Genomic DNA, 22,679 nt, shown 5'->3' with positions numbered 1-22,679 from the left:
CCGAGATGCGGCTTTGCAGGGAATCACGAGCCGGGAAGAACTGTGGACCTATCCTGTTATAGGATGTACAACAAGGACTTTTAAGCCAGCAGCTATAACATCTCTGCTAGAGCCTGCATCGAGAACTGGGAGATTCGATGCATGTAATGTATGATCATTTAACAACCTTATTCTCATGCTTTTCTTTCTTGTAGTAATAAACCTTTAGGCTACGTCTACACTGGCATGATTTTCTGAAAATGCATTTAACGGAAAAGTTTTCTGTTAAAAGCATTTTCGGAAAAGCGCATCTAGATTGGCAGGATGCTTTTCCGCAAAAGCAATTTTTGCGGAAAAGCGTCCGTGGCCAATCTAGATGCGGTTTTCCGCAAAAAAAGCCCCGATCGCCATTTTCACGATTGGGGCTTTTTTGCGGAAAACAGTACTATGCTGTCTACACTGGCCCTTTTGTGCAAAAGTCTTTCGGATAAAGACTTTTGTCCGAACAAGAGCAGCATAGTATTTCCGGAAAAGCACTGACAATCTTACATGAGATCGTCAGTGCTTTTCCGGAAATTCAAGTGGCCAGTGTAGACAGCTGGCAATTTTTTTCCGGAAAAGCTGCTGCTTTTCTGGAAAAATTGGCCGGTCTAGACACAGCCTTAGATTGTAGAGTCTAAAGGATTGGCTCAGCGTGATTTGTGGGTAAGATCTAGAGTGTACATTGACCTGGGAACTGTGGCTGGTTTCTTGGAACCGGACAGAATTTGTTCGGGGAAGGTGAGATTGGGTTCTAAAACTCCTCACCTGTGTATGAGGCCATCTGGGGCATGGATAGTCCTGGGCTGTCAGAGGGGTTTGCTCGTGAGGCTTCAGGCAGGCAGCTGAAGTGCTCTGTGGGACTGATTTGTGGCCTGTTTGGGAAGGTCTCCTGTCTGGGGGCTGTAAGGAGCCCCAAATTTGAGCAATTCGCCCTGAGTGGATGCCCTCAGCTGTGCCCAGACCCGGCCCGATCTTTCACAGGAAGGTTGCTTAGGTAGATGGTCACTGAATTCTTGGGATCTTTCACAAGTTTCAGTGTATAATGGGCTGAGCAGATCCTTAAAACTTAGGGAAAGTTCTGAACTTTACAGCTTGGGTCTTTATCACTCTCCTGGGATGAACCAAAATTTGAGATCTGAACAACTCCTTGCATGCTGAGGAAATTTGGATCTGGATCTGAATTTTGCTGGTGAATCAGACTCCATCTATAGTGCCAATACACACATCTCCAAAACACTTCTCAGAAATACAGGGAAGTCAGATTTTTGTGGTCTGATTTAAAGGAATTGTCTTGAACAAGACCTAGAATTATGCCCTATTTGATCAGATAAGAGAACTCTATCTAGCTTGTGTGAATTGCTTACTTTCATATGAAAGTCCCCCACCCCTTAAGCTATTATCTTGTCATGATGTGATGTGTTTGTGTAAATGCATTATTGGCCCAAGACTACAATAATGCTTTATGCATCTATCATACCTTCCGCATGAATTAAATTGCTACACAAGTATTAATAAACTCAGCCTTTCAATGTCCATGTGAGGCAGGGATGTAGAAAATGAGGCAAAGTGAGATAAAAGGACTTGGTCAAAGTCAGCCATTCATACCTTTGCTAAATACCAATGTAACTTTACTGGCATAGTTAGACTGATGTGGACACTCTTACTACAGGATGAGATTGGCTTTTGGGGCTTTTAGTTTAAATGCTTTTCTAGGGGTGTTAACGAGGCGCAAGGCTTTTGGGGCTAAACTGAAAAAGGCACTTTAAAGCTCAGTTTCCATTTAGATGTTTTACCACCATAACTTTGTCAGAGAAGGGTTCAGTTTTCCTTCCTGAGACAGTTATGCTACTAAGGGTGGTCTAGACTACAGGGTTTTTTTTTTTTTAAAAGGCGCTGTGTAATGCAAACTGTGCTTTTTCAAAAGAGAGCATCCAGACTGCCTGGGTGCTTTCTTTTGAAAAAGCAGCTTGCTTTTTCGAAAGTACTGGTTGTAGTCTAGATGCTCTTTTTCGAAAGAGGCTTGCAGTCTAGATGTAGCCTAAAAGTCCTAGTAGAGATACAATTATACTGGTGGAAGGTGTTTTATATGAGTGTAGTTTATTTCACTTCACCTAACCAGAAGGGGGAGTGGAGCCAGCTGGAACCAGATTGCTCCATTTCCTTCTGCCACAGTGAAGTAGGTGACCCAGCAGGGAGATGGCAGTGGAGTGAAGCAGACTGACATGCACTGCTTACCCTCTCCCACAGCTCCCACTACTGCGGTGAATGCACAGGGGCCTGACCCCTGCTGCTGGCCCAGGCTCCCCAGGTCTCCTGAGTCACCCTGGCCCCCAGGGGCTAATTGACATTTGGAGGAGCATCCCATCCATAGGACAATTGGGGCAGCTGCTGTGGGGTCCCCCAGTGCATGAGTCCAGAACTGCCCTGAACTGTCCTATGGATGGGACATGTCTGGGACTGGGACTTGTGCTTTTTAACATATTCACTAATAATCTAAAAAAAGGTGAACAGGGAAGCAGCACAGTTTGCAGATGATACAAAGATGCTCAAGAATGTTAAGTCCAAAGCAGACTGTGAAGGGCTACGAAGGGATCTCATAAACCTGGGTGGCTGAGCAACAAAATGGCAGATGAAATTCAACACTAAGAAGTGTGAAGTAATGTTAATTGGAAAAGATAATACCAGCTATCCACATACAATGATGATTTCTAAACTAGCTGTTACCATGCCAGAAAGAGATCTTGAAGTCACCAGGGTAATTCTCTGGAAGCTTCTACTCCTTGTCCAGCAGCAATCACAGAGGCTATTGGTATGTTAGAGATTATTAGGAATGAGATAGAAAATAAGTAAATTCAAGGGATGCGTGCACGCAGAATATTCCTTCTTGGCATCCTTTCAATAGCTCACAATTTGTTAAGCTTCTACAAAAAAAAAAAAGCCTGAGAGGTGACTTAATTGAAGTGTCTCAAGTGCCTTCCTGGAGAGGAAATATCAGATATTAAAGGGTTGTTGATTGTTGCAGAAGAAAGACAGAACAAGACAAGTGGCTGGAAGATGAAACCTGACAAATTCATATTAGAAATAAGGCACAAATATTTCAGTGAGGATGATTCACCATTGGAACAAATTACCAAAGCAAGTGATAGATTCTCCATTTCTTGATGTCTTCTAATGAAGACTAGATGTCTTTCTGGTGTGTGCTGGGATCAAAACTTAGCTACTATGATAGACAGGAGGGCTGGGATATACAGGAGTCAGATTCGATGCTCTAATAGTCCCTCCTGACTGTAAAGTTTACTAATTAATGAAAAACTAAACGTGGCATAGGGAGCAGCCTCTGGGATTTTATTGTGCATCCAGCTAGATCCCCAGACTCAGCTGCCATTAAGTGGGATGATCCAGGGGATGCCACTCAAACATACAAAGAGACTGACCAGGGTTAAGACAACAGCTGTACAAGGGAGTGGTGGAAGTGACATCACAAAGGCCTGTTGCAGGACCTCAGCCTATTGGAGGACAGTGGTGGAGAGATGGTGACCTCATAGAGAGACCCTGACAACAGCCAAGCAGGACAGAGGCGTAAGGCAGGGCAACCTCAGACTCCTGTGGCTTTGCAGTAGCAAGGCACCTTCTCAAAGGCTCTCCTTGAAGACTGAGAATTAGGATCAATGTACTTGAGCATGAGGAGGAACCTCATTGGAGTTTTCTCCTTCCCTAATACTCATTTTGTAGTCCCCCTGGATAGAAGGTAAGAGCTTCAGAAGTTTGAAACCCTTTCAGTCTGATTCACCTGGTACCAGCTAAATTCTAGGCATAGAAATCACTAGGTTAAGGCGATTTGATTTCCTACCAAGGGCTTTGTCCCATAGTCACTGGGGACATTGGGATTTGTCCTTTTAAGTTTCCCCTTCCCTCTTTCTTTCTCTTCTTCTCTTACTACTTTTCCCCTTTTTCCATTCCTCCCTGTTTCCATTAAGGAGGGATATGTGTGTGTCAGGAGGGTTTACTCTCACTGTGGGATGCCTCATAAAAAGATGGGACTGGAAGAGTGGTCAGACTGACCCTCTCCAGTGGTGACCTGGGCCATCCTTTTGGACTGCTCCTGAGACCCCTCCATGGTCTGGCTCTCAGAGTCTCCATGCTGATGGGTTGAGCAGGTGGCTATTGACAGAGAAGGCTCAGGTCATTTTGTTCTCCTTTAAGACCAAACAAATAAGTCACAAGTTGATTGTGCTGCTTCTCTGCAATTTTTGTCACTGTGTAGTTTCTGATTCTATTGTTCCAATTCTTCTCAAATACTTGCTGAATACTGACTCTGAACAATTATTGGGAGACAGTGGTGGGAAGTGGTGACCTCAGAGAGAGACCCTGACATCAGCCAGGTAGGACAGGGATACAAGGCACCTCAGAGACACCACCATCCCTTATGGCTTTGTGGGAAACCGTCCCAAAGGGGGAGGGAGCTGGAATTGCTCGGAGACTGATCCCATCTGGTGGTGACCTGGGCCATCCTTTGGGACATCTGGTAAGATCTCTCAGCCTCCCACTTCTCAGAGTCTCAATGCTGATTGGCTGAGCAGGGGGCTATTGACAGAGAGGAAAAGTTTTCCCAATTTCCCAACTGTGACCGATGGCTGACTTTTCCTTTGCAGGGTCTGCACAAGGGCTTGTGTGACCTCAGGCAGGGCATGCTGTGGAACCTGTTGGCAGAGTCCCCAGATACAGACAGGCTCCAATACATCTTGGAGGTGAGCGTGATCAGGAGGAGCAGGGGGCAGTTTTATCTTAGTGCTGGGGAGAAGTGGAAAGGAGAGACTGGAAATGCATTTTCTAGTCTGTCCTACTAGCCTGCACCCCAGTGGCCCATCCTTGGTTAAGGCAGTCAGGGCAGTGTTATATTGGGTCCTTCCTCTGTCAGGGTATGTCTACACTACCCTCCTAGTTCGAACTAGCGGGGTAATGTAGGCATACCGCACTTGCAAATGAAGCCCGGGATTTGAATTTCCCGGGCTTCATTTGCATAAGCCGGGTGCCGCCATTTTTAAATCCCGGCTCGTTCGAACCCCGTGCCGCGCGGCTACACGCGGCACGGACTAGGTAGTTCGGACTAGGCTTCCTAGTCCGAACTACCATTACTCCTCGTGGAATGAGGAGTAACGGTAGTTCGGACTAGGAAGCCTAGTCCGAACTACCTAGTTCGTGCCGCGTGTAGCCACGTGGCACGGGGTTCGAACGAGCCGGGATTTAAAAATGGCGGGGCCCGGCTTATGCAAATGAAGCCCGGGAAATTCAAATCCCAGGCTTCATTTGCAAGTGCGGTATGCCTACATTACTCCGCTAGTTCGAACTAGCGGGGTAGTGTAGACATACCCTCAGGGACAAGGGAAGGAGATGGCACTTCAAGTCAGGGCCCTGGCTGGCTTTGGCAATGACAGCCTCCAATGCCCTGTCCGCTGCCCAACCCCCCCTCCACTCCCGCCAATGAGATCCAGCAGGTGGTGCTCACAGAAGAGTCTCAGATTTCTTCCTAGAGAGCCAAGTGGGCTCAAAGGGAATCTGCTCTTCTCTCCTACTGGCACTGAGATTTGGTGTGGTGGAAAGAATTGTCCTCACAGTCAATTCCCTTCCTCAGGCCAAGAGCTTTCAAGCCAATGAAGGTAAGGGGTCTATCTCCATCCCGATGAGCTGTTCTTAAATCAGGAGTTCAGAAGGATGGGACCAGCCCACCCACTGAAAATTGTGACAATCCCTTTCTCAAATGCCATGATCAATAAATCAGATATTGAACCCTGAGCACTGTCTCAGCCCCAGGGATAGAGGGGAGATTGTTTGCATAATATGCACACAAGTCTATTGCTCTTGACCTGCCTCCTTTCCCCACAGTGTCAACTTCTGCATCAGGTCCAGAGTGTCCCAGGAGAGAGCCAAGGCTGTAAAGAGCAGCAGAGCCCTGTTCTGATTCACCACCTCCCATCCTGAATTTGATGTAAGTGACCTCTGACCCTCAACTTCTTGATGTCAGGCATAGTCAGACTGGCTCAGAGACGCTGCAGGACTTGCAACTGCAGGAGCTGTGGGTTGGGAATGTTCCCTTTGGGAAGGCAGAGTCAGAGCAGGGAATGAAATATGCTTAAGTCAAGTTCATCTTCTCCTGGTTCAGTGGAGATGCTGGGACTTTAAGAAGACCATGTTCCAATACCTGTTCCAGCCAGGTTCATACCTCACCTTGGGTTGCTTCTTGCCCTTTTGAAGCAGTTGGGGGTGCAAGTACTTTTGCAGGACCTTTGCTCCAGGATCTGTTAGGAGCAGAAGGAGCTGAGGGTCTAGCTCTAGCACCTCTTCCCCAGTGTCTCCAGCAGAAAGATATGTGTGAGACTCCTGGCGCAGGGGAAATTTGAGAGCTGACAGTAGAATGCTGATGGATCCACCTCTCCTTCCCTTCCGTTAGATCTCAGCATAGTTCCCCAAACTAGGGAACGTATTGGCTTAGCTGTGACTGTCCATCAGTGACCCAGGTAAGGACATAGGCCGACTGGCCAGGCAGGGGATTTAGCAGCTCTACTAACTGCTGCTACAACAGAGGTAAAGAACTCCTTCTGGGAAATGGGACCCAATAGAATAGTGACACTGACAGAACCCAGGCAGTAGGACTCCAGAGGAAATGATCCACCTCCCATCTGAGACTGACCCCCATTGGGTAATGGGAGCCCTGTTGAAACTCACCAAATCCTCTGAGATTGGCCCCAGCTGGAGGATGAGTCTGTCTCTCTCCTTCTCCCCCTTTTCCATTTAGGATCAACTGTAGGGTAAACTGAGGCAGCCCTAAATGTGCTAGTAGGCCTCTAAACAGCATAACTCCATTCTAGGATTAAGGCCTGGGAACACCACAGTCAGGATAAGAACTGCAGACAGTAAACGACCCTGGGCACCATAGCAACCACGTTCTAGAACACTCGGACAGGGTCTCAGTTGGTAATGTAACACATTTTGCTTAAGATAACATTCGTAAAATTTGCTTAAACTGTCTTGCTTCACTCCTAGATAATAAGCCTGAGAACCAAGCGCTGCACCAACTCAAGGCCATACCCGCCTGCTATAGCAACATCATCATCTATGCAGACTAAAATGTTATTACTGTTTTGCTGACATGTTTCGGCATTTGAACAATAACCACCTCTATATTAATTAACCCAGGCAGTAGGACTCCAGAGGAGTCCTTGCTGCTAGACCTATCAAATCATTTTTCCTCCATCCACCTGCTGACTATATAACCTATTGTATTGTGTTAATTAACCAGTGTTCACCAGGGTAACCCCTGCGTGTCACTCCATCAGCTGGTGTATAATAAATCCTCTGCTTGTTTTCACCTGCATCCAGAGTGTCCTGGCTTATTTCCAACAACTTGGGGGCTCGTCCGGGATCCAGGCTTGTGAGCTGATCGGGAGCTGGAGACTGAAACCCAAGAGAGGTGAGTATATTTAACTTACCACCTCATTAGGTCTAGGGGTTGACGTCTCTGGTTTCCTTCAGACACATCCTGGTTCCGTTCCCATTTGAGGCATGAGATACCTGGATGAGGGTGAACCAAGTATATGAGGCAGGCCTGAAAGAGGGAGGGAGGAAGGAACATCTAACCCCCCACAGAGGACGAGCACAAGAGGGTTGTGTACTGTTAGAACTAAGCGGCTCGTTACGGAGAGACTGGATAAATCACCAGGGAGTGATTGAGCCGTACGTTAAGCTCGGGATCGGCCGAGTACGCAAGGCGGCAGGCAGCACGAACTGGTGACCCACTCTCTCATTGCACGTAACATTATAAGACCTGGCGGATGCCCCCCAACAGGCACTTAACGTACAAACTCTCGCATAGTGCAAATCCCCGCCGGCAAATGTGAAGGTACCAAGAGGCGCTACAAGGAGAAAAGACCGTACGGTATAAGCCACACACGGAATCTCGGGGGTAAAGGCTGATCCCTAAGAGTGTGTCTGAAAGACATAGCTAACGATGGACAGTTAAGCCGTGTGTGGAATCCCCGAGGAGGTACCAAAAAGCAGAAGCAGGGAGGAAAACCGCACGCAATCTCCGTAAGGCCCAGCCGGTTTGGGAGCCAAAGCACCGAGCCTGGAATTGGAGGATAAGCCCCAGCCAGATCGGAAGCCAAAGCACCCGAGTCTGGGCTGGTGGAGAAGGAACCCAGCGCCTGTCCGGAGGGACTGGGAAGGTCTGAGAGTGAGCTGTAGCTGTTACAGTTGGAAAGTGTGATCCGCTGAACCTCTGCGTTCTCCGGACCGCGTGTTGTGTGTTTGTATGTCATACCCTGTCATTATTTGTTAGAGATTAGGATTGCCAGCAACCAATGACTGAATACACCAATCCATGGGCTGTTTTAAATAACTACTGGGATTTGGAGCAATCCCAGGGAGTGCTCCTTTTCCTGCTAGGGATAATCCTATTCCTCCTACTGATAGTATGTTGAAAACCGCATTTATAATCACTCATCTGAATGAATGCAAATTGATGTATGAGGAGTGAATGCCGCTGACAAGGTCTTAAATGCAAGGGGAGGTCAGCCGAACCTCGAGACCGAGCGGGTATGTGAGGGAGTGACGACTCCCCTTATTTCATAAGCTGCTGATAAGGTCTAGACCCAGCAGACCCCTTCTTTGAAGTGTGTAGGTTTAGTTTTCTATAAGCCACTGAACAAACAAGGAGTGGACAAAATACTCCCCTGAATAACTAAAATGAATGGGGATCAGTCTAAGCATACCCCCACCACAGAAAGGCACCCACTACATGTACGTGCATCATGGTCCAAGGACCTGTAAGCATTTAACAGATTGACAGAAAAGAAATTAAAGCCCTGAAGGATAAAATTGAAGCTCAGAAAAGCAAAAAGAAATCCTCCCTATGGTAAGAAATGTAACTTACAAGCAGCAGTGCCTCTGTGCCAAAAGAATGCACTGGGAGTGAGAGGAAAGGATTTCCCAGCCGGCGCACCCATATCAACTGTGCCGCCTCTCCCAAGCTTAGAGGGGGAATTTGGCACATTACCCCTTTACTCCTCTCTATGCCCAGCCCCATATGAGCTATACATCATTATAGATAGGGAGGTGGCACGAAAGATAACTAAAAAAGATCAGCTCTTCCCAATGGAAAAACGGGCTCTAGTAACAACTTTGCCCGATCCAAAGCAAATGAACTTAACAGCTGATGGGAAGTATTCCTCCAAATTCTCAAGTAAAGAATGCCTGCCGACCATCATGCCATATTGACCCTAGGCATTTTGGTTAAAAACATATACACAAGACACAACGCAGGAGCAGAAAAGGGCTGCCAAGCAACTTCAGGAGATTCTCAAGCCTTTGTCAGCAAATAGATAACTACAGCCTCTCTGGCTGGAATCATAGGCAACCCAAGGATGTTTCACACCGCATGAGTGGGGGCCGTCCAGAGGAAAATAAAACAAAAACAAAAAACAGTTAAAACCCTTCCCTCACATGCTGTTATAATTAGCTTGAGGGCGTGGGAGAAAGTAACCCTAAAGTCAACCGGTAGAAATTAAATTTAAAGATGTAATCACTAGAAGCTAAATCTGCCCTAATAAGGAGACACATTCTGCAACATAAATCTCCTTACAGAGCATGGGCAAGTGATCCACCCCAGAATCAGCAGCATAGATCAACTGCTGCAGCATGGATGTTATGAAAACCCTATACTGAGAAGTTTAAAATTAATAATAGCTGACTGTAATAATACACATTTAGATTTACATATTGAAAAGAATAAGGAGGTGTGGTGGCTAATTGGAAAGCCCACTTTCCTTACCAAATTAATATTGGATAATCTTGTGTCATTAGGAAAGGTCATTTAGCAGGAATCAGGATGGACCATAAGAAGGAAAAAAAACCAAACATGGGAAACGAGAAGGCAAAGAGTTTAGAGTCCTATGGGCATAGTAGAAAGAAAATAAGAAATTCAATTGACACTTAACTGGTTAACTGTATAAAAGAATGAAATCTATACATTCAATCCTTCAGGTTAAATTTACTCTTTAAGAAAACAAACCATTGTTTTAAGAATCCAAGCCCTGAAACTTCACTGTGTCTCTGTTCAAGGCTGAGTTGATAGCACTTTTAGCTTGCTTTCAGATCCAAGGTTGTGTCTGCAAACTGCTTGTCTGTTCTAGAAAGGGGGGGGGCACTGTCCCCCATAAGTAAGCCTGTAACATTGTATATGATTCTTTTCAGGAAAAGAAAACCTTTTTGCTTGCTGAAATAGTAACTAGCAAGTGCCTTGTTCTAAGAAAAAGTTTGTGGCAGTAAATTATTTGAAGCTTCACACATTAAAGAAAAAAAAGAACCTGGTCTGCAGTACAAGAGGGAAATTGAAGCATGTCATCTTTAACTTAATAATTGAAAGAAGAAGTAATTTACTCAAACCCTCTGAAGCTGGTGTGCAAAAGAAAGCATACCATTAGGTAACAGCAGGCTAATAAAAATTAAGAAAGAACATCTGTAAAGAAAAAGTATTCTAAAATATAATGCACTACCCCAATGTGGGTAGAAATGTTTTCTTGTCTTTCAGATCATCAGAAAGCGCTGGTGCCAGCTGAAGAAAAACAACAAACAACAACAACAACAAAAAACCATGGTTCTGTGTCATGACATAATAAGTTTGTGTTCTGTCCAAGTTTGTCTTGTGTGTTTTAATTGTAATACATATTGCAAATGTTGTTGTGTATAGAAAATTGTTTTAATGAAAGGATAATTTGAGTAAAGCAGAAGCATGAATTTAAACCAACAAAATTAATAATTGGGCCCAATCCATTGGCAACTCTAAACTTAATCAATTGGCAACTTTAAAATTCAGTAAAAGGATAATAGTTTAGTAATTGTTTAGGCTAGGAGAATGTTAACAATGTCTCCACAGGTGAACAAAAAAGGAACTGGAAGGAAGCAAGGAGTGCATCACGTGAACAGAAGGACTGGGAGTGGGATACCAGCCCCTCCCCGCACCGGATTGGTTTTGCTTTAATGGCTACACAAATAAAATATTTAGCTTCTGCAAATTTGCACACCAACCATAAAAGTGGTTTGGCCAGAGATAATAAGAAATCTATAAGAAACAACACGGGCAAGTAAGACATCAGCATATTTAAGTAAAGATGCCCACAACAATGAGGAAACTAGTAACCTCACCATTGCAATAACAGCTACTTGCCCTACTACTCATTGGTGCCTGATGCCTTAAAAGGCCTCAAGAATTATGGAATTGCATAGGTTCCTATTAACAATTAAACATCTGCAAACCATGCTTACTTACTTACTTACTGCCCGTTACGCCAATGGCGCATAGGGCAGCAACAAAGTCCTTCCACTTCTGTCGGTCGCAGGCCAAAGCGCCTATTGTTCCCCAAGTGTGATGATGGTCTTTTAATTCTTGTTCTACCATTCGGCGCCAGGTTGTTTTTGGTCTTCCTCTCTTTCTCTTCCCATCTGGTTTCCAGTGGAGTGCAATTTTCGTAATAGATCCGTCTTCTCTTCGTAACACATGACCTATCCATCGCCAGCGTCTTTTCATAATTATAGAGGCCATGTCTTCTTGTTTACACTGAGACAGTAGGTCTTCGTTGGAAATTTTATTTCCATTAAACCATGCTTAGTCCTATTAAAACAAAAACAAACAAAAAAAAACAGCGATTCCAGTCAATGAAACCAGACTTCAAGTCACATACATAGAACAAATATACACTAATAGCGATGGGAAATATACGGCCTTAGGCCGCCCCTCATTCGCACATGATTATTTTATTTATTGTAACAACATGAACATTACGAAGACAAAGAATACACAGTCCTCTGAGTTAAAGTATGTATAGAATATTGTAGGAAAGAAGCTAAACACTGACATCAGGCCACTGAAGTTAGACCTACTGACTCCCACTGGGGCTTACCACTTAAAGCCCAAACAAAGGTAACCCCTAAGGCATGGCTGTCACTTGTTAAACAAGGGCCATTGCTAAATTGCCCTCATTTAAGTTTTATTAACCAAGTCCTCGAGGACAAAATAGAGCCTCCCAATTGTGCATCGTTCCCTGAACAGAACCCTGTCCCAGAACTAAGACAACTGTCACTGGTCCTTACCTTGGTGATGTTCCACACTGGTATAGACCAGCTGTGTGCTAGACTGGCTAATCGAATTGGCAAGTGCCTGATTAGGCAACGACGGGGCTTAGCAGATACCATCGCAGATTGGTTTTGGGCCTGGAAACTCTGTCAGTAACACTTATGTCCAAGCTGGTAGATGCAGTAATATCCAGTGCCTGTAAAGGCCTAGACACTAGCCAAGCTAATCAAGTGAACCTAAATAGTTTGAAGGATCTGTTCAGCTCTGTGTCCACTTCACTAAACCTAACCAGATATTTGGACCAGAGACTAATTGGATTGTTAATTAATGGAACTAAATTAAAGAAATTAAAAGGCCAGTATTGAAGAACAGGGTAAGCTTTAGCCACTACCACCCAGCCCTTATGGAAGTGGTGAGTCCCCATCTTCCCTGTGCCTATCCATAAGAGTGGGGAAGTAGAGAATTCTTGAGGACCCAAAGGCCCACCTGGACAGGCCATAGTATAACCGTTTGTTTTGGCCCCTCTAGGGATTCCTCACTCACAATGATCAGAATGGTAACTTCCCTGCCTGTACCAAAGCAAGAGCATATAGATAGAGTAGAGAGCATTGCTTATTCTGAAGGTGTAGAAACCTCCCTGTATCCAAGGATTATTGCACCCACTTTGATAAAAAAATTTTATGTACCTGCCCATTTAACATCATGACGAATCTGCCTAGGTTTAATGTGGTTCTCACAGAAAAACAAATAAACATCGAGCTGGTCCAAATAAACGGTACCTACTGGTGTTTGACTACCCAGACAGATCACTCCATCCTGCCCCTCTACATATCCATCTGTGTGCATAACAGTCCCTCACCGGGCGATCCTGACTGTTGATGGAATGCGGCTCTATCGCACTTCGGCAGTGATAGGTAACTTAACATGAGATCCTGAGTGGCACAGCGGAAGTAAGTACCAAGAGGAGGGTTGACTGGCCCTGCAGGCAAAGATCAAGGAGTTGGTGGCCAATGCCCAAAGATATATCGGGGCTGGCCGTCTGAAGTACACACAGATAGGGAAACACCATGGACCATGCCAAACACCTACCTCTGAGGCACTCGACCAGGCAGTAGAGGTCAAACCTAAATCATGGGCAGCGCCTTCACCAGCAAAGAAATACCCTGGGGCTGTGTCCAGACTCAGGGGTTTTTTTCGAAAAAAGTAGCCTTTTTTCGAAAAAACTTCACCTGCGTCTAGACTGCAGCCGCGTTCTTTCGAAATTAAATTGAAAGAATGCAGCTTTTCTTTCGACAGCGGTAAACCTCATTCCACGAGGAAGAACACCTTTTTCGACGGAGATCCGTCGAAAATAAGTGAGTATGGACGGGGGGAGGCCATTTTTTCGAAAATATTGGCCTCCAGGAAGAAGCCCTGGTGGACAATCTGGGGCATGGGTTGCATGTCTGTGGTTCCTGTCTGCAGCCATTTCTTAAAGGGACAGGCACCCTCACAGCCACTTGTTGCAGCAAAGGAGCCAGAGCACACGGCTACTTTGGTGCAGCATGTCCCAGCCCCAAGACCCTCCTGGCCCTTCCAGAGAGCCTTCTGGGGACCCAGCCAGGGGCTCCAAACGCCGGGCACCATCCTGGTCTGGGCCAGAGCTCAAGACCCTTCTGGAGCACTAGGGAGAGGAGGAGGCCTTACAAGCCCTCAAAAGCCGGCAGCGAAATGCCGACATTTATGGCCGCATGGCAGAGGCCCTGGCCCAGAAGGGACACTACCCCCGCACCCAGGACCAGGTGCACTCCAAAGTGAAAGAGCTGCGGCAAGGGTACGTCAAGGCCAGGGAGGAGAGCTCCCGTTCTGGTGCAGCCCCCTACTACTGCCCTTATTACAGCGAGCTGGACCAGATCCTGGGTGGCAGTGGAGAAGCACGCACACCACGGCGTTTTGTCCAGTCAGGATTGGCAGACCCTGTGGTGGACGCTCCCGAGCAGGACCCAGAGCAGTCTGGAGACGGGGACATGGTGCCAGAGGAGGAGGACAGTGAGGAGACGGCGACCCTCACCCTGGAGCCAGTCACCCAGACCCCAGAGGCCTCCCAGGTGTCATCTGGCGCAGGAGAGGAAGCAGCAGGTGAGTGCAGTGAGGTTGTATAACACCCAGGGGGGAGGGAGGTAGATGGGTGCACAGTGGGTGATTCACAAGGGAAACCTGTCATGCTCAGGCTGATGCCCAGGTCACACACAGTGTTACCTTCAGAATGTCTGATTCCCCTGTCTCAAGGAGAGGGCATGCCCTTTTGGACAGCTGTTGCACACATGACTGATAGTGATAGAAATGTAGCCGTGTTACTCTGATCTGAGGAAGTGGGTCTGGCCCACGAAAGCTCATCCCCTAATAAACCATCCTGTTAGTATTTTAAGTGCTACAGAGTCCAGTTTTTTAGGACTGATTGTGTCTTCTTCTTTTCCTCCACAGCCGGACCAGCCGTGCAAGAAGGCCGCAGCACCCCAGCCCCACCTCCATCTCCATCTCAGGGACATGGGAGCCGCAGACACAGGCGTGTCTATGCGGACATCCTGAGGCAGCACGTGGAGGCCGTGCAGGAGCTCAACTCCATCCTGAGAGAGAGGGCGGAGGCAGAGGATCGGTGGCGTGACCGGCTGATGGAGGAGCTGGTCCAGCAGCGCACGTCCCTGACTGCCACTCTCAGGGAGGTCTGCGGCTTGCCTGCTCCTGTGCCTGGTCCTGCTCCTCCAGCACCCCATGACCCCGCCCCACCAAACCCCCCTTCCACAACAGCATCCCTTTCCCCCCTTGGACCTCCCTCTCCCCCAGCCCCCCCCAGTTCCCCAGCCCCTCTCTCCCCCTGGCCCTCCTCTCCCCCAGGCCTCCACGTCCCAGGAGCACCCCAGCCAGCCAACCGACAGGTGCACCACCCGATCCCGTGGCCATGGTGCACCCCGAACACGAGGCCCAGGCAGGAGAGGGAAATCAGGCAAGCACCGTGCAACCTGATCCCCTTCCCCCCTCCAGGTTTCAAGTCCCCTTCCCCCCCTCCAGGTTTCAAGTCCCCTTCCCCCCCTCCAGGTTTCAAGCACCCCCATCACCCCAGTTAAATCACAAAGAAAGGGTTCAACAAGATGTTTATTGTACATAGTTTTGTCAACATCAAAAATGAACAAAAGCTTTTTTATGTTTGCAACAGTTATACTATTTTTTGAGAGATATTTAAAAAAATTAAACAGAACATATTATTTTGAGACAAACCCTGGTGTTAATGATTTGTCCAAACAGGGTCAGGAGATGGGTTGTGGAGGGAAGCTTCTATTGGGTCAGGGCCCTGTCCCCAGGCAGAAGCCCCTCAGTAGAGTCAGTGGCCTCCACTTGAGAATTGCTCCCGTAGGGCCTCCCGTATGCCAACAGCAGACCGGTGAGCCTGGCGGATGGCAGCTGTCCGGGGCTGGGCAAAGTGCCTCTCCTGGCCATCAGCACCTCTACCCCACCCTGGTAGGAAGGCCTCCCCTTTCCTCTCCACCAGGTTATGGAGAACGCAACACGCAGCCACCACGTCAGAGATGTTGCTCTCCCCCATGTCTAGGCGTGTGAGCAAGCACCGGAATCTGCCTTTTAAACATCCAAACACACATTCCACCTGGTTGCGAGCCTGGTTAAGGTGAGCATTAAACTGCTCCTTGCTCGCATCCAGGTGGCCAGTGTAGGGCTTCATCAGCCACGGCATCAGGGGGTAGGCGGCATCAGCCACTATGCACACCGGCATGTGCACATCCCCAACCGCAAAGTCGTGATGCGGGAAAAATGTTCCTGCCTGAAGCCTCCGGTAGAGGTACGAGTTCCTGAAGATGCGGGCATCATGTGCCCGCCCTGACCACCCAACACAAATGTCAGAAAACTGGCCACGATGGTCGACCAGGGCCTGGAGGACCATAGAAAAGTAGCCCTTTCTGTTAATGAATTGGGCTGCTCGATGAGGCGGTGCACGGATTGGAATGTGTGTCCCATCGAGCGCTCCTCCACAATTCAGGAAGCCAAGGGCAGCAAAGCCGGCCATGACGCTGTCCAGATCTGGTAGACAGATGAGCCTGTTGAGCAGCTCCGAATTGATGGCCCTCATCACCTGCAGAACGAGACAGACAACAAAATGTTAGAAGGGGTGCCTTATGTTTTAGGAGGAGAACCCACCGCCCACCTTCCCTCTCAAACACCCCGGGAATCCCCTCCTCAGAACCCCCCCCCCAACAAATCAGGGTGAGTGGAGGAGCTCCCTCCCACTCCCACTCCACTTGGCCCTTCCTGACAGTCTCCCTTCCCCCCACCCCAAACTGTGACTGTCCCCAGACAATGACTTACCTCCATCAGGATGGATCCAACAGTAGACCTGCCCACTCCAAATTGGTGTCCCACGGAGCGGTAGCTGTCGGGGGTTGCCAGCTTCCAGAGGACAATGGCGACCCTCTTTTCCAGGGGGATGGCGGGCCGCAGGTGGGTGTCTTGCCATTGCAGAGCAGGGGCGAGCCAGGTACACAGCTCCTGGAAAGTGGTCTTTCGCATCCTGAAGTTGCGTAGCCACTCTTGGTCATCCCAGATCTCCATCACGAGCCGGTCCCACCAGTCAGAGCTGGTGTCAAGCCTCCAAACACGCCTGTCCATAAAGAAGTTTGGAGGCAGGGGCAGTGCGGCTGCTTGACGGAGGAGCCCTTCGTACCTCTGGTCTGGGTCCAGATGGAGAAGTAGCCTCATGACTGTGTCATGCAGATGCAGCAACAGTTGCAGTATGATGGTGTGGGGCCATCGCCTGCCCAGGGGCAGCTCTGGCTCCATGCCAAAAAAATGGGTCTCAAACAGAAAAACCTCCACAGAAAAAAGCTGCTGGGGTGTCCCAGAAAGCTGAGCACTCCAAACCAGCACTGCAATGCCTTGCTTACCTCCTAGAGGGACAGCAAAGGCAGCTGCAGGAGCAGAGCAACGGGTGTTCAGGAGTGTCCCTTTAACCACGCCGCGTCTCTGCAAAGGGCAGGCAGGCAGCAGCACCCGGAAGGAAATGCTGCCCCCATGCCCTGGCAGAAGCGGTTCCGGGTGGCTTTTCATTTCGAAAGAGTGTCCAGCAGTCAGGACGCTCTTTTTTGAAAAAGCGGATCGATTTTCCGATCCGCGTATTGTAGTCTAGATGCGCTCTTTCGAAAGAGGCTTGCAGTCTAGACATAGCCTGGGAGTAGATTTGGGTAGTGTTTTGCCAAGTTATGTACAAAGTTTCAATCATAACACTCATACTGTTTGCTTCCAGCGCGGAATGAACACCCTAAAATTACTGTATTTGACCTGGCGGGTCAGAGAACCCTAAGGTCAAAAGGAGGGAACTGTAGGGTAAACTGAGGCAGCCCTAAATGTGCTAGTAGGCCTCTAAACAGCATAACTCCATTCTAGGATTAAGGCCTGGGAACACCACAGTCAGGATAAGAACTGCAGACAGTAAACGACCCTGGGCACCATAGCAACCACGTTCTAGAACACTCGGACAGGGTCTCAGTTTGGTAACGTAACACATTTTGCTTAAGATAACATTCGTAAAATTTGCTTAAACTGTCTTGCTTCACTCCTAGATAATAAGCCTGAGAACCAAGCGCTGCACCAACTCAAGGCCATACCCGCCTGCTATAGCAACATCATCATCTATACAGACTAAAATGTTATTACTGTTTTGCTGACATGTTTTGGCATTTGAACAATAACCACCTCTATATTAATTAACGAGCTGTTACTTTGCAACGAGCGGAGATATTATGTAATCTTTAGTAGTTCTATTGGCTTATGTGCTCATTTTGTCTTGCTGCTAGACCTATCAAATCATTTTTCCTCCGTCCACCTGCTGACTATATAACCTATTGTATTGCGTTAATTAACCAGTGTTCGCCAGGGTAACCCCTGCGTGTCACTCCATCAGCTGGTGTATAATAAATCCTCCGCTTGTTTTCACCTGCATCCAGAGTGTCCTGGCTTATTTCCAACATCAACCCTCCTCCCCAGAAAAAGGATGCTCCACCTACCATAGGGAGCCCTGCTATTCCAGGGGGAAGGGCAGAGAAGCAACCCAATGGGAATGGAAGAACACAGCCACCAAAACCAAAGAAATCTGACAATGAGAAGCTGCTAAGGAACAGCTCCCATAGGAAGATGGAGGGAATGGAGGCAGGAGCTCCTCCTGAAATAGGGTGGGAGGGCTCTGGTATTGGATGTCACTAGAGAGGAAGATGAGTCCATCCCAGAGTGTCAGTTGCCATAATTCTCCCTGTTTCCTGGGAGCATCCAAGTTTCTCACATGTCCTTGTTCTCTTGAGACAGGAGGACATCATGACCATGGTGACATGGCAGCTCCACTCCATCTGATCCTGTCACCAGGTGCCTGAGGCTCTGCAGGGGTTGTGCCTTTTAGGATGCTTCTGATGGGATTTAGAACCCCACACTGGGCCAGGAGAGGTGAGAGAGCAGGCCTGGGCTTCTGAGCACAGTACAGAAGGAAGGTTGCAATGATATGGGATTGCCTTCCTTCCTTTTGCACTGCTGCTGGTGGCGGGGCTGCCTTCTGAGCTGGGTAGCTACAGAGCAGAGACCGCTGGCCAGGTGCCCAGCTCAGATGGTAGCATCATTGCTAGCAGCAACATGGAAGGAAGAGTCCCATGGTATGGTATTATCACACTTCTGCGCCACTGCTGGCGATGGCACTGGCTTCCAAACTGAGTGTCCTGCAAGCGGCCACTAGGCTCTGATTACCCTGCTTGGAGGTCAGTGCTGCTCCCAACAGTAGCACAGAAGGAAGTGAAGTGTAGTCTGGTATTGCAACACTTCCTTCTGCACCACGGCTGGTGGCAGCACTGCCTTCCAAACAGGATGGCCAAAAAGTGACTGCCACTGGCTAGGTGCCTACCTCAGAAGGCAGTGCCACTGCCAGCAGTTGTGCATAAGGAAGGGTGGCACTATGTGGTATTGCCACTCTACCTTATCCACTATTGTGCCTACTTTTCAAGCTGGGCAGACAAAGTTGGTGCCGCTGGCAGTAGCAGCGCTGAAAGGTGGCACGGTGCAGTATTGCCTCCCTTCCTTCTGTGCCACTGCTGGTGGCAGCGTTAAATTCCGAACTGGGAGGCCATACAGTAGCAGCAGTGGGCCAGGCACCTAGCTCAGAAGGCAGCACAGCTGCCAGCAGCAAACCTAAAAGATCAGAAGGTAAATAAAAAGGCATTTCTTTTTAATAGGGGCTCAGCCAACTTGATGTTAGTCTGAATGTCTGTACTGCATAGTTCTGACTGGTTGCCATTGAACTCACTTGAGTATGAGACATTTTACCAGGTGTCCCATATTCTGCATAGGCCTAGGGACATAGGGTCACCCTAGCTCTGAGTAACTACATAGAATTCTTTCCCAGGGTTTTGCCAAAATACTCATGGTCTGACTGTCCCCATGTTTGGGGTTGGGAAGGAATTTTCAGTGGGTCAGATTTGCAGAGACTTTGGGGGTTGGGTAGGCGAGGTTGCCTTCCTCTGCAGCATGGGGCCTGGGTCACTTCTTGGTTTCAACTGGTGTAAGCAGTGAAGTCTCCGTAACTTGACTAGAAGTCCAGGAGCAAGCCAAAAGGCAGGTCTCATTGACTCAGACTTTAAGGGCAGAAAGGACCATCATGATCATCTGGTTTCACTCCCTGCACATTGCAGGGCACAGAATCTCATCCATCTACTCCTGTAATAGAACCACCATCTATGACTGAGCTACTTAAGTCCTCAGATCCCAACCCCATCATCAGCCACTGTACGCTTCCTCCACACTCACCACTGGTGGGTGGCTGCTGAGCAAGGATCCAGCCAGCAACAGAACCCACCAATACTAGTGGGAGGGGAGAGAGAAAACATGGGACAATTGGCCCACTGAAAAAGAAAATAGGGACACTCTCAGGAAGGTTTAAATACAGGACTGTCCCTTTAAAATGAAACAAAATATAGGACTATGTAGCACTTTAAAGACTAACAAGATGGTTTATTAGATGATGAGCTTTCGTGGGCCAGACCCACTTCCTCAGATCAAATAGTGGAAGAAAATAGTCACAGCCATATATACCAAAGGATACAATTAAAAAAAAATGAACACATATGAAAAGGACAAATCACATTTCAGAACAGAAGGGGGATGCGGGGGGGGGGGGGGGAAGGAAGGTGAATGCCAGTGAGTTAATGATATTAGAGGTGGGGAAGGGTAGATGTCTGAGAGTTAATAGTATTAGAGGTGATAATTGGGGAAGCTATCTTTGTAATGGGTAAGATAGCTGGAGTCTTTGTTAAGACCCCTGCGGAGAGTGTCGAATTTTAGCATGAATGCCAGTTCAGAGGATTCCCTTTCAAGTGCAGATTTGAATGTCTTCTGAAGTAGGATGCAGGTGAGCAGGTCATTGAGACAGTGACCTTTGGTATATATGGCTGTGACTATTTTCTTCCACTATTTGATCTGAGGAAGTGGGTCTGGCCCACGAAAGCTCATCATCTAATAAACCATCTTGTTAGTCTTTAAAGTGCTACATAGTCCTGTATTTTGTTTCAGCTACACCAGACTAACACGGCTACATTTCTATCACCTTTAAAATGAAACATTTGGTCACCCTACCTCAGAAGGCTCTGATGATGATGAAGAGAATTGATAAGATTGACACCGGAGATCCTATGCAAGTTAAACCTGAGCAATAAATACGAGAACTTTTTTATCCGCTGTGTCTAAAATTTTGTTTTTGTTATCTATTAATCTCATATGCCCAAGAACCACTTGTGAGAAACTCTAAAATGTCACCACCTCATTTGCAAGTAAGGGCTGAGTAATCTCTATTGCTGAAACCTTAGACAAATCTTCCAGCAAAACGAGCTTTGTCATTCCTGATATTTCTAAGGTAAAAATGAAGCACAACAGAAAAAAATCATTGAACAAATACCCTGACCTGCTTTTTACATTATAGAGACAGCAATAAAGCTCAAACCCATTTTAAAACAAAAATAAACTGTGCAGCTGTCTTTCAAAGTTTTGCTGTGAAACGTGGGTGAGTTCTTCCTGTTCTGTGTCATCTTTTGCATTTTTCCAGTAAGAAACACTGAATCACCACACAATCAGCCCTTAGCATCCTGAGATTGCAACCTAGTTATATGATAACAAACACGTACCTATCACCATCAAGAATGTAAAAGACTCACCTGCAAAATGACTAAAAAACTAATACGTTTGTTTTTTCTCTCAGTTAATGTTGCAATTTATGGAACGCGTATGGGTGAAGCTATGTAACATTATTTAGCAACACTACAGGTTGAACCTCTCTAGTCCATCACCCTTGGAACCTGACCAGTGCCAAACCAGAGAATTTGCCATACCATAGGAAGTCAGTATTATCTAACAGCATTACCAACACTTCCACTGCTTACTGGGCTCTTAGAAGTCTCTTAGAAGACATTTAGGAGTAAATTAGAGCTAAATAACAGCACAGAACACTCAGGGTATGTCTACACTACAAAGTTAATTCGAACTAACAGCCGTTAGTTAGAATTAACTTTCATAGGTGCTACACATGCAAACTGCTAGTTCAAACTTAATTGGAACTAGTGGAGCACTTAATTCGAACTAGGTAAACCTCATTCTACGAGGACTAACGCCTAGTTCAAATTAAGTAGTTCAAATTAAGGGCTGTGTAGCCACTTAATTCGAACTAGTTGGAGGCTAGCCCTTCCCAGCTTGCCCTGGTGGCCACTCTGGGCACAATCAGGGAAACTCTTCTGCCCCCTCCCGGCTCCAGAGCCCTTAAAGGTGCACAGTCTGGCTACGGTGCCTGTGCCAGGTGCAAGCCTGCCAGCACCCAGCCAGCAGACCCTGCACCTGACACGGGATGAGCCAGACACCTGCTGCCACCCAGCCCTCCCCCTCTTCCCAGGACCAGGCTGGTGGCTCACAGGAGCCTGCCCGGGGCCGCAAGAGGTGGGCGCCCGCCTGGTCTAGTGCGGAGATTGTGGACCTCATCCAGGTTTGGGGGGAGGCCTCCAACGTCCACAATCTCTGCACTAGGCACAGGAAAGTGGCCGTCTAGAGCAGAATAGCTGCCAGCCTGGCCACCAAAGGCCACATATGAACCCAGGAGCAGGTTTGCATGAAAATCAAGTTGGTCCAGTGAGACCCCCGACCCTGAGCTTAGAACATAAAAACATCCGTACTGGGTCAGACCAAAGGTCCATCTAGCCCAGTAGCCTGTCTGCCGACAGTGGCCAACACCAACTACCCTGGAGGGGATGGACCGAAGACAATAACCAAGCCATTTGTCTCGTGCCATCCATCTCCAGCCTTCCACAAACAGAGGCCAGGGACATCATTCCTACCCCCTGGCTAATAGCACTCCATGGACCCAACCTTCATGACTTTATCTAACTTCTTTTTAAACTCTGTTATAGTTCTAGCCTTCACAGCCTCCTGTGGCAAGGAGTTCCACAGGTTGACTATTTGCTTTGTGAAGAAG

The 22,679-nt window shown here is 47.6% G+C and overlaps 1 long non-coding RNA gene across 1 annotated transcript; it reads left to right on the top strand.

Moving 5' to 3' along the window:
• The first annotated feature begins 3,610 nt into the window (after positions 1 to 3,610).
• On the top strand, positions 3,611 to 8,474 carry LOC112547464 (uncharacterized). Its single transcript, XR_012901911.1, has 5 exons — positions 3,611 to 3,769; positions 4,674 to 4,769; positions 5,905 to 6,007; positions 6,470 to 6,536; positions 7,063 to 8,474. It is a non-coding gene; the product is annotated as an uncharacterized LOC112547464 (long non-coding RNA).
• The last annotated feature ends 14,205 nt before the right edge of the window (positions 8,475 to 22,679 follow it).

This window comes from Pelodiscus sinensis, chromosome 2 (genome assembly GCF_049634645.1).
Source record: "Pelodiscus sinensis isolate JC-2024 chromosome 2, ASM4963464v1, whole genome shotgun sequence".
Taxonomy (NCBI): Eukaryota; Metazoa; Chordata; order Testudines; family Trionychidae; genus Pelodiscus; species Pelodiscus sinensis.
Note: the sequence above shows the minus strand (reverse complement) of the source record. Positions and strands in the feature narration are given on the sequence as shown.